At 35.6% G+C, this 17134-nt stretch overlaps 1 protein-coding gene across 3 annotated transcripts in view; it reads right to left on the bottom strand.

The window, feature by feature from the left end:
• ROCK1 (Rho associated coiled-coil containing protein kinase 1) overlaps nucleotides 1-17134 on the bottom strand; it is a 92690-nt gene that overhangs the window by 61643 nt on the left and 13913 nt on the right. The window lies entirely within an intron of this gene.

Below are 17134 nucleotides of genomic sequence, written 5' to 3'. Positions count from 1 at the left end.
TCCAACAAGCAAAATTAAGTGTTTGGAAAAATATTTACACATGCTTCTAACTGAAGAGACAAGATAAAAACAGTTATCCCTATCAATTTTCCATACAAATGAAATCATTCACATTTATTTAACGACTCAGAGGTTACATGAAACAGCAGTTCCTCCTCCACTTCCAATGGACACTTCAAAACATAATTTCTATCCACCCCAAAACAAATATACTTCTATGAATTAGCTCCACATTTACATGAAAAAAAATACTTTTTTTCAAATATGAAAAGAACAAATGACATTTCTAATGAAGTTCGATAATATTAAAAAGTCACAACATATCATATAGTTGGCACGTGAAGTGGCAACTGGCAAACAGGACAATGATGGTCATTTAATTCCAAGAGTCAACCCCCACATTTTATTCACTGAATTCTGAGGCAATTTTTATGAACAAGATATTGGCTTTATATATTCTAACTTAAATCCAGGAATGAACATCCACAAGCCCATCTGGCATTACTACAACAGAATAGACCCGTAAGAACAAAACTAAACCAAAAAACACCAGAATAACACAGAAAAATACAACAGCAAAGAAGATAGTTTCAAGGTCTTTTTAAGTGTCATAAACTTCCTGACTTAAACTTTGTCTAAATTTTACAACAGGTATACATGATTCTTCAGCGGATTGCATCTTCTCAGAGAAAAACTAAACCAGGTTTATTTTGGTTGAAAACCACAGATATGGTATCTAATGAAAAATGATCACGTATCCTAGGGAATTATATCACAAAGAATCAAATAGCATTATGGAGTCTTCTTTCTCAACTAGGCAATGTTTTTATGGCAACTGCAAAAACAGAGAAGGTCATAAAATACCTACTGATAGATGTTAAAGCACATCATGGAAGTACTGCTGTATACATCTATGCTGTTATTGACCTGTTGGGAGTGAGATATTAGACAAGACGTATCTTTGATCTGATCAGATCTGATTGGACCTAATTTGAGTGTTTTTGTCCTTTATATAGCTATACAATAACAGGACTGAAAGCTGATCCATCAGTTTTTGACCACTACATCCATTAAGCAACTATGTCTGAAGAAAAGCTAGAATATAAAATGAGAACTTACTTTGAAGGAACATATGTTAGAGAACATACTTAATTTAGATTAAGAAAACGGGTCTTTGATTCCTCACTTCATATTCAAACTATTTTTCCTCCCCTCAGTCTATAGGGCATTTTAAACTATTAAAAAAATATCAAATGCTATTGAAATCAAAATTATTTCTAGGCTTGCAGTCCTCACTTTTGAAGTGACATAGAAATCATTTACTTCAGATATAATGAGAATATACAGTAAAACCATGCTAGAATTTAAAAACAGGGTAAGGAAGTAAAACTACAAGGATAATAAGAATTACTTTAAAGGCTGTATGTTATTCAATTTTTTAATTTCATAAAAGTATTCCTGTTTTAAGTTACCTCTCCATATAGCAGCTTAGTTTCAACTACGAAAAGTAACAATGAAAACGACAATAATCAAGAAAAGCATCACAGTATTTTCATAGCACTTAAATAAATAAGGCTTTTCATCTTTAGTGTATTAAAAGATCACCTTTTTGGACTTACACTGATGATGAAAGAGGAAAGCAAATGGCAACGAAAAAACATTTAATGGGTCAGTAATATAAGACAGTAAGAGGCCAACAACTTGGACTCAGGTGTAGAAATAAAGCTATGCGGGGTAAGCACAACTTCACAAGTACTTTCTAACCTACTAAAAGACACCTTTCCGAAGTAAATATCCAGGAAATCCACTAAAGAATTTCAATTCTTTGATAAATTCAACAGATAGCTGCTTGTACAGCAGTACAGAGTGCACAGCTACTGCTGTAAGAAGCAGGAAGCAAAGAACACCTATGAGACTGTAGGTCACATCCAGGGATTTTTAAAAGCAGATGAGTGATGGCGATGAATTGCTGATGTTTGGGGTCCACTCTGACCTTAAGCCCTCAAATCTGTTGAGTCAATCAACTTGTCCAGGGTCACAGCTAACACAGAAAACTTTTCCACACATCAAGCAGAAACATAACAAAATTCTCAAAATCCTGGTTTGCTCTGGGGCAGTGCAATTACCTACTTCATTTCAAGGTTTGCTTCAAAAGCCAAAATGCAGTCTTTTTCTTTAGCTGAGGGGAGAGTTTAAACACTGAATACAGTGTTTAATATAGGACAAACAGGAACACTTAGAAATTTTTATCATGAATCTTACTTTTGAAGATACTTTTTCTTTCAAAATATTAAAATATGTCTATGCAAAAAAGCAAGAAGTACAGAAAGTGTCACGGTTTCATTGGTCTGTCAGGCATGTTCAGTACTTTGTTGTGGGGTTTTTTTAAAGCTTTAAAATAAAGATGAATAACAGCACACATCCACTTTTAACAGGCAAAAGAAAATTTAAGTACTGTTTAATTCAGAATTCACCATGGAAATATTGCCTTTCAGATCTTAGATATGAACTCTTTCAAGTAAAACATAACAAAAAACCCCATTGAAATACAGATTCAAGTCATTGATCTTGCATTCATTTTATATCACACTTCGAATTCGTGCAAACAACAGCTAAGAAAGCTGCATGCCAAGAGTTGTTTATTGAAAAGGTTCCTTCAAGAATGAGCTTCCCTTTGCTACAGTATCTAGAGAATAAACTATCCTAGTTCAAAACTTACATTTAAAAAGAAGGTAGGGGTGGAGTGATTTCCCTGTAATAAAGAGACTTGTAAATCCTTCACTCTTAAAAATCATTATTTTCTTCAACTGAAGTAAGTTTCTGAAGAAAAAATAGCGTGGTATTATTTTAACAGTGAATTGCAAATACAAGACTAAGCTTAAGGTAATTTTAGAGAATCATGAATAATTAAAGTAAAATATTTGGGATACCTGGTATTTAACATAAAACATGGAATAGCCTTTTCATTTCACTTACATTAGTTAAACTGGAAGAACCTGCAAATGCTGCAAGCTGTCCCAGTACCAAGTGAAACACAGAAGCATAGCTATTTCAAGTGGTATCACTAGTGAACAAACAGGGAGGAGGAGCACACAAGCTCAACAGTGGGAAGGCAATGCCAGTTGAAAGTGGTGCCAATCAAAGACGGGAATAAACTAGAGTGTTAATAATAATGGTTAAGAAAGAAAGAGTAAAGGCCAAATGAAAGGACACACAATCCTTATTGTTGATGGCTGCAGACATAACTCATATCTCAGCTTTCTTGTTACCATCTTGCTCAATCTTTCAATATGCCATCTGACATTTTTCCTAATACAGAAAGGAAGAAACATTTATCCTTCAAGACCTATAGTAGTCCTACAGTCCTTCTCTTAAAGGGGAAGGACACTAAAACATATATCAAATAGTTTAATATACTTTATTAAAATAAGAAGGCCTCATTTTTATGACGGATTTTTTTCCCCACTTGGATGAGTTCAATATATTTTTAGTTTGTATCTTCCTTAAATACAGTACATTCCGTACTTCTTAGAACCACGTATTGTAGTTTAGAGGTATTTTCAACTAACACTAAATTCTACCTTATTCTGTCATCACAAAACAATTTTTCTATTTAGCTTTAAGGTCCACACAGACATTTTCCTTTTATGTTAATAATTACATTAGATTACTAAAATGAATTGGTTTATAAAAGCAAATATATGACTTCAACTTAAATCTTACACAGTAACAGTATTTCAGAGGTGATTAAAAAAGAACAGGGGAAAAACCTTCCTTTCTGAAGTTCTTCAAAGAGTTTCATGTTTTGATATAGTCTTTCCTATATCACATTCATTTAATGAAATCATCAATAGCTTCATTATCTTAATTTCAGGATAAAATGAGGTAGTTTGAATAGAAGAAGCATACTAGGGAGCCATTTCAATGTGCAGAGGCTTCTTCTATACAAAACCAACATTTCCACATATTCTGTCATTTTCATTTTGCTCATTACTACACCACACCCAAAAGTTTCAAAAGAACAGCTATATGGTGTAAAATCAAAGGTTAGGCTGGACGCATATACTGCCTCTGGAGATAAGGGTGCTTAGAGAAGAGGATATGAACAAACCCAGCACATGGTAGTACTGCTCTGGTGTATTCGTGAGCCAGAAATGGCACTGTCACGGTGAAATGCTGGGGTTTCAACCCCAAACCCCAAATTAAGGTTGACATATGGGCCATTCCCACAGCCCTTCACAAAGGGGGGGTGAGTTTACCTTTAGGCTTCCCTCCAGGGTGCGGCCTTGCAGACAGAGCCATTGAGTAAATGAGCCCCAGGTGTCTGCATTGAGTAAGCAAAGGTCAGGTGTCCTGCTTAGGGATAAAAGCTGGGACCACTTGCAGGCAGGGGCAGTGTCTGTCTGTGAGGTGGATGCCCTTTGCAGAGTTCCCTGTTGGGGATGGACCTCCTGCCTCCCTGGAACTGGGCTCCAGTCAGGTCTGGCTTTTGTAAACGTGGGCTGTGTAGAGATTCAGTATGTGGCTTCCTTGGTCTTATGTATTTGGTTTGTTGACTCGGTTGTCTCCTGTCCCTTCTATGGGAAACTGCATTTCACCATTTATTGCCCCTATTGTTGGTCATGCAAGTGTTGTTGTTGAGGTCAGTGGGATTGACGTCAATTATGTATAATCTGACTTGTTTGTACCCCCAGCATTCACCCATGTACTGACCCTTTTGTATCAAATTGGTTATTGGTTCAATTTTGTATCAATTTAGTTATTGGTTCATCTTTATAGTGGCTGTGTCCTTTATGCTAGGCCTAATCATTGGCAAAACACATAGTTAACAGCTCTAGCCAGAGTTTTCTTCGGTGATTTCATCTAAACATCTTCTGTATCTGTTTTAATCTCTTCCATTTACAGCATCATACAGACACAAATTCTACCACCTACAAGTTATATGAAAGTGTAACTCATTTTGAGCTTTCAGTTCTTCAGTCACAAAATGAACAATGACTTCACCCACCTGCCCCAAGACAGAGGTTTACACACTTCAATCATTTCTCCCTTGGTCATCCCTCTTGCAATTATCCTTGTATGAAACCTATTCCTATTCCCACCACCACCCTCCAGTGATTTTTATTTCTACTAAATAGTTTTTGAATCAGCAGGGTAAACTGCAAATAGTATTTAAGTTGTGAGCACACCTAGGTACACAATGTAGTACAATGTTTCCTGTTCTGCATTAAATTTTAAGTTAACTTAAGTATCTAGTTAATTTTTATAGGCAATGCGTACTAAATTGATTCTTTCACAAAACTAGGTACTATAAATCACAGCTAGTTCAACATTTAACAACACATCATGATGAGAGGTTTTTCTCCCATGCACTCATTCAACATTCAATGCTCAATTCCACCTACCACTTTTAATCAGCCAGGCACCAATGAATATTAATTTGTTCCGTGATAGCTTTAATTTTTACTACTCTATCTTCATTAATTAACCATTATTCACCAATTTAGATGACAAGATTTTTTCTTCACACAAGATCTTTTTCTTCAATAGAAAAAAAAGCTATTTACCACCTTCCTTACTACTGTCATCAAAACAGTTTTAAGCACTAATGTAGATAAACACTACGGTTATAAACAAATTTACATGCCTTAACAAGACACAATCAAGTGTAAAAAAAGATGGATAAATATCAACCAGTCTCAGCAACCTTACAGTTTGTGTCATTTTGACCAAAAAAAATTTTGTTACCACTTTAGCTTGACAGAGATCCTCGAGCATGCACACTGTAAAAAGGATTCCAACACAGAAACTCCTCTAGGATTCTTTTAGACGAAGCATGCAAAAAGATTTCTGCAACAGTCTTTGCCTTTACTTTCCCTTTAGTTTTTGTAAAAATACAGAATGCAGTAACATAAAAGTTAATATTAATGTACATATTAATTACAAGCTATTCACACTGAATTTCTCAGGCTTTTATGCTAACTTCTTTTAATTAGATTTCTTTAAAATGTACTGATTTTCTTCAGCTTGACTTAAGCAACCCCATATCAATTGCATTTTCTTCCCACATTTTGGCCTACACCTATTTCCAAAGTTTTAATGCGTCAAAGTGTCAGTCCTACCATGACTACACTGGACTGCCTCACCCTGTAACTATATTCCTTAATCTCAAAACTCACAATTATGTAATGCTGGTTTTATTCAGATGTATGAATTAATATTACTACAATTTATAGTGAAATTTACTGTTAAGATATTTCAAAATATACTCCATCAAGCAACTTCAATTCAGCAAAACATTATCTCAGGATTCCTAAGTGATAAAAAGTAAAAAATATAGTATAGGATCTACATTATCAGGGTAAGGTTACAGCATCTTAGAATTTTTTACTTCATACACATTTCATTATCATGTAATATAATCTAGTGGAAGCACATGATAAATAAAAATGTATTGAATTCAGCTGAAACTTTGTTATTGAGACACTTGTTTACTATTTATCTAGCATTCAAAGAACTAAAAAAACCCCTTAATGGTTATTACCAGCATACAAAATTTGAATTCCTTAGATTGACTGGCAGTTACCCAAGTTTAAAGTCTTTGCTGCTTTTCCTTTTTTGGAGAGACCAAAGTAAATCTTATGGTCTACAACTCTAACTATCCATATTTTAATTCCTTGTATTGTAGCCATTTTCTAATTATTGCTGCAGTACTAAAATTTCCCTCCATACTTTAAATCAACAAACCTGATGGATCTTAATTTTCTTGTGTTCTTCATAATTTGTCATAATACCTTAAGTGACCTCTGCAGTCAACCATCAACACTGAGAGAGCCTATTTAAGTGCTCTAAGTGCAAAGCTGGTTTTTATATCTTGTTTTCAAACATACATGAAAAGTAATACCACAATCATTTTAAAAAGTAAAAATAAGAAGTTTCTTTCAAATTGTTTGAATTACCAGATCTTTGATTGTCAAAGGTACCTGGAGAGGCTGGAGAAATGGCAGAGAAGAATCTCATGAAATTCAAGAAAATGAAATGCCAAATCCTGCAGCTGGGGAGGAATAGTGGAGGCAAGCAGTACATGCTGCAGCAAGGGCTGGTCAGCTGGAAAGCAGCTCTGCCAAAAGGACCTTGGGTCCTCATAGACAACAAAATGACCATGAGGCAGCAATGTGCCCTCAGAGCAAAGGCAGTTAGCATCTTTGTCTGCATTAGGCAGAGCACTGCCAGCAAGCGGAGGGAGGTGATCCTTCCCCTCTACTCAGCACTGGTGAGGCCACACTTGCAGTGCTGTGTCCAGTGCTGGGCTCTCCAGTACAAGACAGACATGGGGATACTGGAGCCAGTTCAGCAAAGGGCCATGAAGATGATTCAGCGACCGGAGCATCTCTCATACTATGAGGCTGAGGGAGCTGGTACTGTTCAGCCTGGGGAAAAGAAGCCTCAAGTGGGGAATCTTACCCATGTGTATAAAATGGGTGGGAATGAAGATGAAGCTAGACTCTTCTCAGTGGTGTCTACTGACAGAATAAGAGGCAATGGGCACAAATTAAAAACATGAGATTTCATCTGAGCACAAGAAAACATTTTTACTGTGAAGGCTGTCAAATACAGGTTGCCCAGAGAGGTTGTGGAGTCTCACTCTGTGGAGATATTCAAAGCCTGACTGGATGTGGTCCTGGGCAACCTGCTCTAGCTGACCCTGCTTGAGCAAAGGTGTCGGACTACATGATCTTAAGAGGTCCTTTCCAATCTAAACAATTTCGTCTACAACACCAAGCTATGCTTTCGGTTTGCATAAAGGTAGTTCCTACAATGATTTATTATTTAACTCCCCGCCAGTGGAACAAGTGATAAGCAGACCTCATTACAAGGCTTAGCTTTGCATGAACCATGTTTTTCAGCCTTGCAAGTCCACAGCAACCATTACTCCTTTGTGACAAGAATAGACTTTTTCTGACACTACTGACTGACTCGAGAAAATCTCAGACCCCCCACTTTGATACTTACTGTTCTGGGGAATACCCTACTGCCACTTCACTGGCAAAGGAAAACACACACACAGGACTTTTCTCTGATGCCCAGCATCAATACGTTGGGGTTTTTTGGTAATTAAATGAGCAAGTGTAAGTTTACCTGAGAAGCAAGTAGTAAAGAGACCTATACAACTCGCTAGTTTCAGGCAAGAACACTGTTTGAAAACAAACTTCCAGGCCAATGCCAATAGTGCTACATTTATCTATCTCCAATCAAGTACACAAAAGATGCCTCTACCTAGTTGTCAGTTAATCACATTCATTCATTTTGATGTCCATAGAACAGAAAACTGCCATTTGACACATCAGTGTAGACAGAGTTAAGACACTTCACTGAAGAATTTTCATTACACTGTTAGACTAGACAAAGTATACAAACTGATACATGAGCCTCAGTACTTCAAGCACTTGATTCATCACCCATTCCTGTTGCCAGCATGATACAATTCCACAGAGCTCGTTACTTCTTAATATCTTGCAATACTCAAAGAGCTTTTGCAAATTTAGGTTAAATACATAGCCCTTCCCATAGGTGATTTTTTTAACTCAGCAAAGAGTTTAACTCAAAGATTAAAAATTTTAATTAGGAGACCTTGAAACTTCAAGGCAGGATTATTGAAAGCATTATGGATTATTGCTATCATTTCAGTCTTTTAAAGTTATTCCATCTGTAGTTGCAAACTTCATCATCCATTTCACATTCTGTGTAGTTACATGTACTTCCATTCTGTTCAAACATCAGCTGTTCAACATTCTTGCTGACAAATTCCTAGAATATACACTTACTACATGACTCAGTAAATTATTAATTAATATCAATATCTACCAATACGCACACATACACATAAAAATACACACTGTCACTAACAACAAAGCCCATAGAATTTTCAATATTGTTAACATGCATATTAGCACTGAAGGAAGCCTCAGGTGCAAGTCTACAGACAGGTATACATTCAAGTAGTAATACTCTTTCACAGACATTTTTTTTCCAGGTGTTGCTGGTTTTCCACTGCAGCAATGGATCTTGCCACCTGAAATATCTCCTAAAATCAATGGCAGTGCAAATCTGTGAAATCAACTCATAGACAGTAAGTATGCAAGAGTACTGTCGGTATACGGTACACATAATTAAGAGAATCTAAAAGACTCAGGCTTCTGCTGAAACTGAAAGTCACAGTTCCTTTACACCACAGCCCTTCTCTGTCCACTGACTAGATGCAGGAAGCTTGGATCCATAGATCTGTTCTAATGACATCTATTCAAGGCACTATTTTATGCTTAAAATTACGGAAAGTTCACATTCTCTGACAATGCATTCCACACAATGTATTCCAGTGGGGTTTTTCTTCCCCTCCAAACTCAAGCTTCTAACACTATATCACAACAGTGATCTCGCTACACTAGCATATTTTATTGTGGTTAATAATCTTTACATCCAAATTTCAATTTATTACATCAGTGTTTTATTAATTCAATTTAGCATTAGAATTAACTCCATTTAATATTACATCTTTAAGAACAACTATCAGATAAGAGAGCAGTGTATTCAAGGAAGATAAAGGCTATAAACCAAAATATCACCAAGAATTTCAGTAAAATTTATGCAGAAACAGGTACAACAGATAATGTAAATAGATACTGAAAATAGTTCAGGAAGATGTGGAACAGCAACAAAAGCTGATTGCTATCCAGTCAAATTATAGCATTTCATTTCACAGCAAGTGAGGTCTCTGGATATTTGCAGCTTATATTCCTTAAAAAAAGTTTCACATGCATGGGTTGATATGCTCAGTGGGCAAGTTTTACAAACTACAAAGCTTCTATACCAAATGTGGCACATCCTGCCATCAACAGAATACCTTACATAAAAAGACTAGATCAGTTGTATAACTGTCTGGAGAGCTACATAGATTCCTGTATTTTCATGTGTAGAAAACTAGAAAAAAGAAGCCATACTTTCGGTTTTAAATGATTTATCAAACTATATTTGTCTCACTAGGATTAAATAAAGCATAAATACAGCTTAAAACTGCCCTTTTTAATAAAACTATTCAATATGTTGAATGCAAGTACACTTAAAGCATATATATTTAAATAGCGTTAAAAGAAGAGGGAGTACTGGCAGTTAAAGAACTGACTGATGTTTATCACCATGGAAGCAGCATACCACAGCGACTTCAGCACTTGTAGAAGTGCCTCACAGGTCTAGAGTTCCCAGCTACTCTAACAACTGCAACTGGAGATGAGCAGCCAGCCTGACACAGAGCAGGGTAACACTATCCAAAGATATACCTCGGGGGGGGGGGGGGGGGGAGTGACCTCACATCATTTCAAATTCTCAAAGCTATCACATGCACCAAAAATATAAGGTAAGTCCTGTTCCCCCATCTAAAATGTAAAGTAACTAATTAAGAACATGGGGGGTTTTTAACAAAAAGCCAAATCTCACTTGTAAATTACATCAAAGTCCTCTGAGGTCCCCACAGCTTTCTTAGTTATTCTAGGAGGGCAGATTCAGCCACAGGCAGCACATACAGATCTACCGCTTCTGGTTTAAAAGTCCTAACATCTTCATTTTGAACACACATCCTTTAAATTACCAATCTAGACCAACAGGAGTCAACACTCTAAGGAACACTCACTAGAAAGCAAAAGTAAGATGGGTAAAAGTTAACACTGTGGTTGCAAATACTGGTACATAACTTCAATAAAACGGTACAGAAGACAGACAGATCAGAGATACGAAAGAATAAAGAGAAACTGTTCCAGTCACAGCTCAAAAGTCTTAACCTTCTTTGGGCAGCAGCCTGCAAGGAATCAGGTAAAGACTTCAATGGAAAGAAAGCAACTGCACAACTGTATTAAGAAATAGTGGTATTTAGCAAAGGAAACAGAACACCCTCCACATCTGCTGCTTGGGAAATTGCTGTCTGCCTCTCAGATTTTTTCCAGGCAGGTATCCATGAAGCCAGACTTCACAAAGAAAGCTTTAGTAGTTGGACAAGACAGGAATTAGCAAGATACCAACATGTTCACAAGAAGAAAAAACCTAACACATTATTACAAACAAAAAGAAAAGTGCATTCCCTCTTGTAAAAGCTGTTTAATATGCAAAGCAACTTTAGATCTCTTAGCTTAAGACATCTCCGATCAATAGCTTAAATTGCTGCCTCTAGGTTCCCCACTATACCCTTGTCTGAAAAGCATTATCTCTGCTATGAAAAGTAAAAGAAAACATACCCAAAAAATCTCAACAACAACAAAAAAAACCACAACAAAAAAACAACCAAACAAAAAAAACCCCACTACCAGCAAAGTTTCCAATATAGTAAATCAGTGGAAAGTCAATTAATTTTTCTACAAAGCAACAATACCTCATCAGCCATATAGTACCTGTTGTCACCTGACCTGGATTATGTTTGCTGCAAACAAAACTGTGTGTTAACTATAGATATAAAAAATAAGCTACAAAATAATAAAAAGGCAAGTTCTATCTTAAGCCTTGCAAGTCAGTCTCTGGCAATTATATTACTTCAATAACTATGCTTTAGAAAACCTCTCCGAAAAGCTGTATCAAAGGAAAAAAAAACCTTTTATTACTAGTAATACCATCTAGACAAAAAAAAAGAACACAGCAACTGGAGGCATAGGATAGACAAACTGAGACAAAGACAAAAAGAGTACTTAATTTTTTAAACAGAGAGCAGACAATTAATTGACTAACTTTCCAAGAAAGAGTGAGAACATCAGAATTTTTCCAGCAGTCTGGAAACACTGCAAAAATCTCCTCCACCACCCCCCCACCAGAAGAGAAATTCTTCCCTAAAACTCTGGAACAAGTCGAAACACTTTTTCAGTTAGAGGTGAATAGCCATGACAGAAGCCCAAAACTGAAGGTTATGAAAGATTTATACTAATAACACTTTGTAGAAACTGAAATAGTAATTTGTAAAGTTATATGCCTTTCTTTAGTATCACATGCAACTCACAGTCTGCAAGAAAAAAAAAAATAGGGGAAATTGAGCACAACACAAGCAGAGTATCAACTGAGAAGCTTCTCCGATTGTGCAATCTCCTGTCAGAGATCTAGCTACATTTCTGCAATAAACATTCCATCACAAGCAATCACACGTCAAACAGATATTTGAAATATGCAACTAAACAAGAACTTAACACAACTTAAGAATTTGTGCATCATAATGCAGTTTCATAATGCAAACCCCAGAAAAGCCCATGGACTTTTTTCACATATTGATTAAAAGAAAAACCACTTTTAATAAAATAGAAAATTTATGTATACATAAACCCAATGTTTTTCTATATTTATTCTTTTTTCCATGATGAATGTAGCCACAAGAATTAGTTTAAAGTGTTCTTTTAAAAAAGTAATAAAAATTCCATTAGAATTATTTTAGATATAGACAAGTTACTTCTACTGCCAAGTACTAAGATTCTTCAGAACTGACAGGATTTTGTTACTAACAGGAACAGTAAGTTTTTCACATTTTTCAGGGATTTGCACTGCTAATATAGAGCAAAGCACTCCTGCTAATAAATTGTTTTCAGATTCCAGAATCCAATCCATTAAATTTATAAACTGACCTACAACGACATGCTTCTACCCACTACCTTTAAGAGACTAAAAGTGGTGATAAAGAGGTATGCTCCCTTCTTCAAAATCTACCTGAAGAAGATTTTATGTACAGACAATGCCATTAATAACACAATTTTTAATTAATACTGGATGTTTAAGTGTTTTCAAGACACTAACAGTGACTACTTTAAGGTCAATACTTCAACAGTATTTAAAACCAGTATCTTCTAAGCACTCTTTTTACCCTTTCTGACACCACGTACAGTCATGACTAAAATCTTGAATGCATAGGAAAAAAAAAAAGAGAGGTGTAACTACAAAAATCAAAAACCTAAATGAAATCATGTTCCATATTCAAGTACTGAAATGACAGAACAACCAAAACTGCCTATGGGTGGCTTTTCCCAATTGCAAGTTTCTCCCATGATAATCAATAAGGATTTTATCATATGTAACACTGCAACAATACAAGTTGGTCTACCTGGAACTTTCAAGTACAGTATTTCAAGACTAGAGGAAGAATTTCAGATTCATTATAGGATCCAACACTTTTAATTTCAAAAGGGCCAAGAGATTTTGTGATTTATTAGGTTTGTAAGTTTGTTTAGGGATATGCAAATAAGTTTTTCTATGTTCATTCAAGCCTCAAGACTCAATCTTGAGGGAAACTAAAGCCATTGACTTCATATACCAAGAAACAAAGTATGTTTCAACATTTCAAATACTCAAGCATGAGTGTCTCAAGCATGAGACACAGACAGCAGAACTTCATAAAACAGGGGTATTCAACTTTTAGAACAGTGTGTATTTTCACTAAACTTATACACTGCTATCATGGGGATGAAAAATACTAAAACACTAAGAAATAGTTGAAAAAAACTCCTCCAGCAACTTTGCCAGCTACAGTGATATGAAAGAGTAAGTCAACTCTTCCCTAAGACTATTCCTCCTACATAATGCTTCAGAACTTGGGAAAAAACATCCCCCCACTCCAAAAGGACGCAGTAGATTGATATATGTCCTCCAAAGGCATGATTTTCTTTTGGATTTAGAAGAGGGGAGAAAACAAGTCTTAGCCCAAGAGGAAAGAGAGCCAGCGTTGTCTGGACTACTGCCACTACCGTGGAATCTTTGTCAAAGTCTCTCCTGCCTGTCCTTACAAGGGAGCAAGGCTGAGCTTGGGCTGATTAACTTAATCACTACAGGAGACGAGGGCAAGCAATACTTTTGTCACGCTGTAAAAGCCTGCCATGAAACAACTCAGAGCACACTAACATTATATTTTCTGTTCTTCCATCCTACAGACTATTTTGAGTAACTGTCATTTAGTTTCTCACTAAGCAGAGAGCAAAGCTGATGAAAACATCTTTTCTAAAAAAATAGAACAAAAGCTAATGAAAAGCTATGTTTGACTCCTATATGACTTTTCTTCACAGCATTTGTTTTATAAAAGCATTTTTCCAGCATCCAATTTAAAAAAACAACAGCCATAAAAGAGCACTGCTTTCTTGGAAATCTACATGAACTAAGGGACTAGTGATACCTTGTGTGTGTGTCTATATATATATATATATATATAAAACCAGTAGTTCAAAAACCATGTCCAGTCAGGTCAGGTACTATCTGATACTTCCCATTCATAAAATCTATGTTTGTGAAACACCTAGTAAAGCAGGTTCTAAATACAACAAAATATCAACAAGTGATATTCCAGAACGTAATTACAGAGCAGTAGTATCATCTCAAGAATTCAGAGTTACACTTTTGTCAGATAAAATGCACTTCACTTTACAGAAGTCCCTGATGGACCACAGAGCCAGTTTCTGAAGAACTACATAAATAAATGCCTGTAAACAGTCATCTTGGAAACAGATGCTTGTTACCAACCATGGCCATTTTATAACTGAACGTACTTACCTAGCCTCAGAGACTTAAGAGGAAATTACGAAAACAGTTACATCTTCTGTAGTACTCCAACAAAATGCAGGGACACTAAAGTAAGCTCTGTTATTAAAGTTAACTAGACTCTGAATTACAGATAAGCAATCTGATTTAGAAAAAGAAAAAAACAACCACTTGGCATTTGGAAAGGTCGAGCAGCAGTAAGTGCGTGTGTGTGTATGTACATTCCGTATATTACACATCCCAAACAACCAATCCTTAAAAATAATCAAAAAAACTGACCTATTGCTTTCATTTTGATTCACATTTTTAAAATTGTTTGTTTGGCAGGAGAAGTAAGAAGGACCAAAAACTGCAACAGACACACACACTCTTTTGCACTTGAAAAATTACAACTAGTTTCGCTTAAGACAAAGTCTTCAGAGAAGACAAGTAATGCAGCATTTCATCTAATAACCATCATGTAAAACACACTCAAAACTCTCCTTACTTGCTGTAAAGATATCACATTGTATGACTTGGGGCAAATAAAGAACTGAATTTCCTCTCTTCTTTGAATCACTGCAGATCAACTTTAAGATCTTCAAATTCATCTTTAGATGAATTAAGATCTCATTAAGATCTTCATATTCAAATGTTTAGAGCTAGCTTTCTTGCTCATTCCAATTTGGATTTAAAGGATAAGCATGTGAACTGGTACTTTCTTAATAAATTTGCCCCTTTCTCACCTATCAAACTATGACATGACAAATCTCAACCCTTATATAACCTTACCTCATTAATCTCAATCCATTTATTTTCTGGAAGATAAAATGACAGTCCAGTTTAACAGATTAATTAAAAAGCCTATTTTTATAAATGAGAATGCACATTAAAAGATTTCTTTATCACTCATTGTATCATTGAGTATATCTCTTTTTTGTACATATTGATCTAAGAAAATAAGAATGTAGCAGAAGAATAACACTGAGTCAAACCAAACCCATCTGTGAACAGCCAAGTTATTCCTTCTGAAAAATCAATACAGAAGTTCACGGCTGTCCAGAAGACAAGAGCAAGAAAATTCAGAAAAAGAGCTGAATGTAGTAGTTCTCACACACCATTTCCACATAAAGGTGAATCTTAACAACAGAAAATCTTCTGAAGATCCTATAACCTGACTCACTCTGGTTCCAAACACTGTCCAGTATCATAAGCATGTCAAAAACATATTTTGGTTTTAATTACCAAAATGCCAAAGCCATCGATAAGTATAGCAAAGCCAGTAGTAAGATCTTAACAATGGCAAAGCCAATAATAAGATATTATAGCTTACATTTCTTAACCCATCCTCAGAACAAATTTGCTGCTTTCCTTAAAATGGGAAATACATACCTTTCAGTGTCTTAAAAGATAAATGTGGCTTATATTTTCAGTTCAACTACCAACAAACTGTACTAGTTTCTGAACTAGTTGAAATACAAATAGAAAGTTGATGGTAAAAGGATGACTGTAAGATATCCTGATTTAACCTCTTTTTTTTGCCACACCACAGTAGAAGTGCTTGAATTTGCCCATTTGGCACAGCAGATGTTGGATCAGCTAATTTCTTCAAAAAGTGAATGGAGGATGCCAATAGCTTACAGAACTGCAACTGAAGAAAAGACCAAAAGCATTATCTGGAATTTGCTTTGCTTTTTCCACTGAGTATTTCTGATGCATTTTTGTTTCACCTAAAACGTCTCTTGCGATCAGACATGGTAACTGCCTTCCTGTCCAAAAAAAATCAAAAGGAAGGTAAATTTTAAAAGGCAGATATCTAGGTACTACAGCTGACACAGCACAAGGGCAGTAGCTGTATTAGACGCTTATTTACAGAACAGAGACAGCAAGACTGTGGCCTCATTCTTGATGGACAGTGACCCAGGGTCTGTTGCTACAGATCACCCTAACACCTGTCTGACTGTAAAAATGAAATTCAAAAATGAATCTCTGGCACTTTTAAGATGTATTTCAGAATAATAATCAGTTGAGAAAAAAATACACTTGGAATTAGAGCACAGTCTGCACTTTTTTTTTTTCATTCTCAGAGCTCCATCAGAAAGATACCAGATTCAACCAACCACAGTTACCATTTAAAAACATACTGATAAGAGTACTTGAAGTCATGATTTTACGCCCAAATAAACTGCATTACTTTATGCTGTAAAACTTAACTATTGCTTGACTACAGTTGGCTGTAATGGTAACAATCTTTCATAATCCAAATTATCTGTATTACTGCCATACTCCTGAAAAATAATTACTGTCATTTTAAAATAAAAATGTATAAAGTAAAAAAAATAATTACTGAGATTTACTGAAAACTTTATTCCATGCTAATTCTTAATTTGGAGAGTTATATAATATTTGAGCAACTTCTCATCTGAAGCCATCATGAATATGTAAGAACTCCTACTAGCTCCTGATCATTTTAAAAGTTTCTCTTAGCTTAGCTGAGATCTTTTCCCAACCAAAACAGATAATTAGAATTTGCTGGTTTAAATCTTGGGAATATTTATCATCCTCATTCCAGATGGAGTTTATCTTCACTTGAAAGGTATTAAATATGACAGAG

This window comes from Athene noctua, chromosome 2 (genome assembly GCF_965140245.1).
Source record: "Athene noctua chromosome 2, bAthNoc1.hap1.1, whole genome shotgun sequence".
Taxonomy (NCBI): Eukaryota; Metazoa; Chordata; class Aves; order Strigiformes; family Strigidae; genus Athene; species Athene noctua.
The sequence above is the reverse complement of the archived record's forward strand: the minus strand, read 5'-3'. Positions and strand labels throughout refer to the sequence as shown.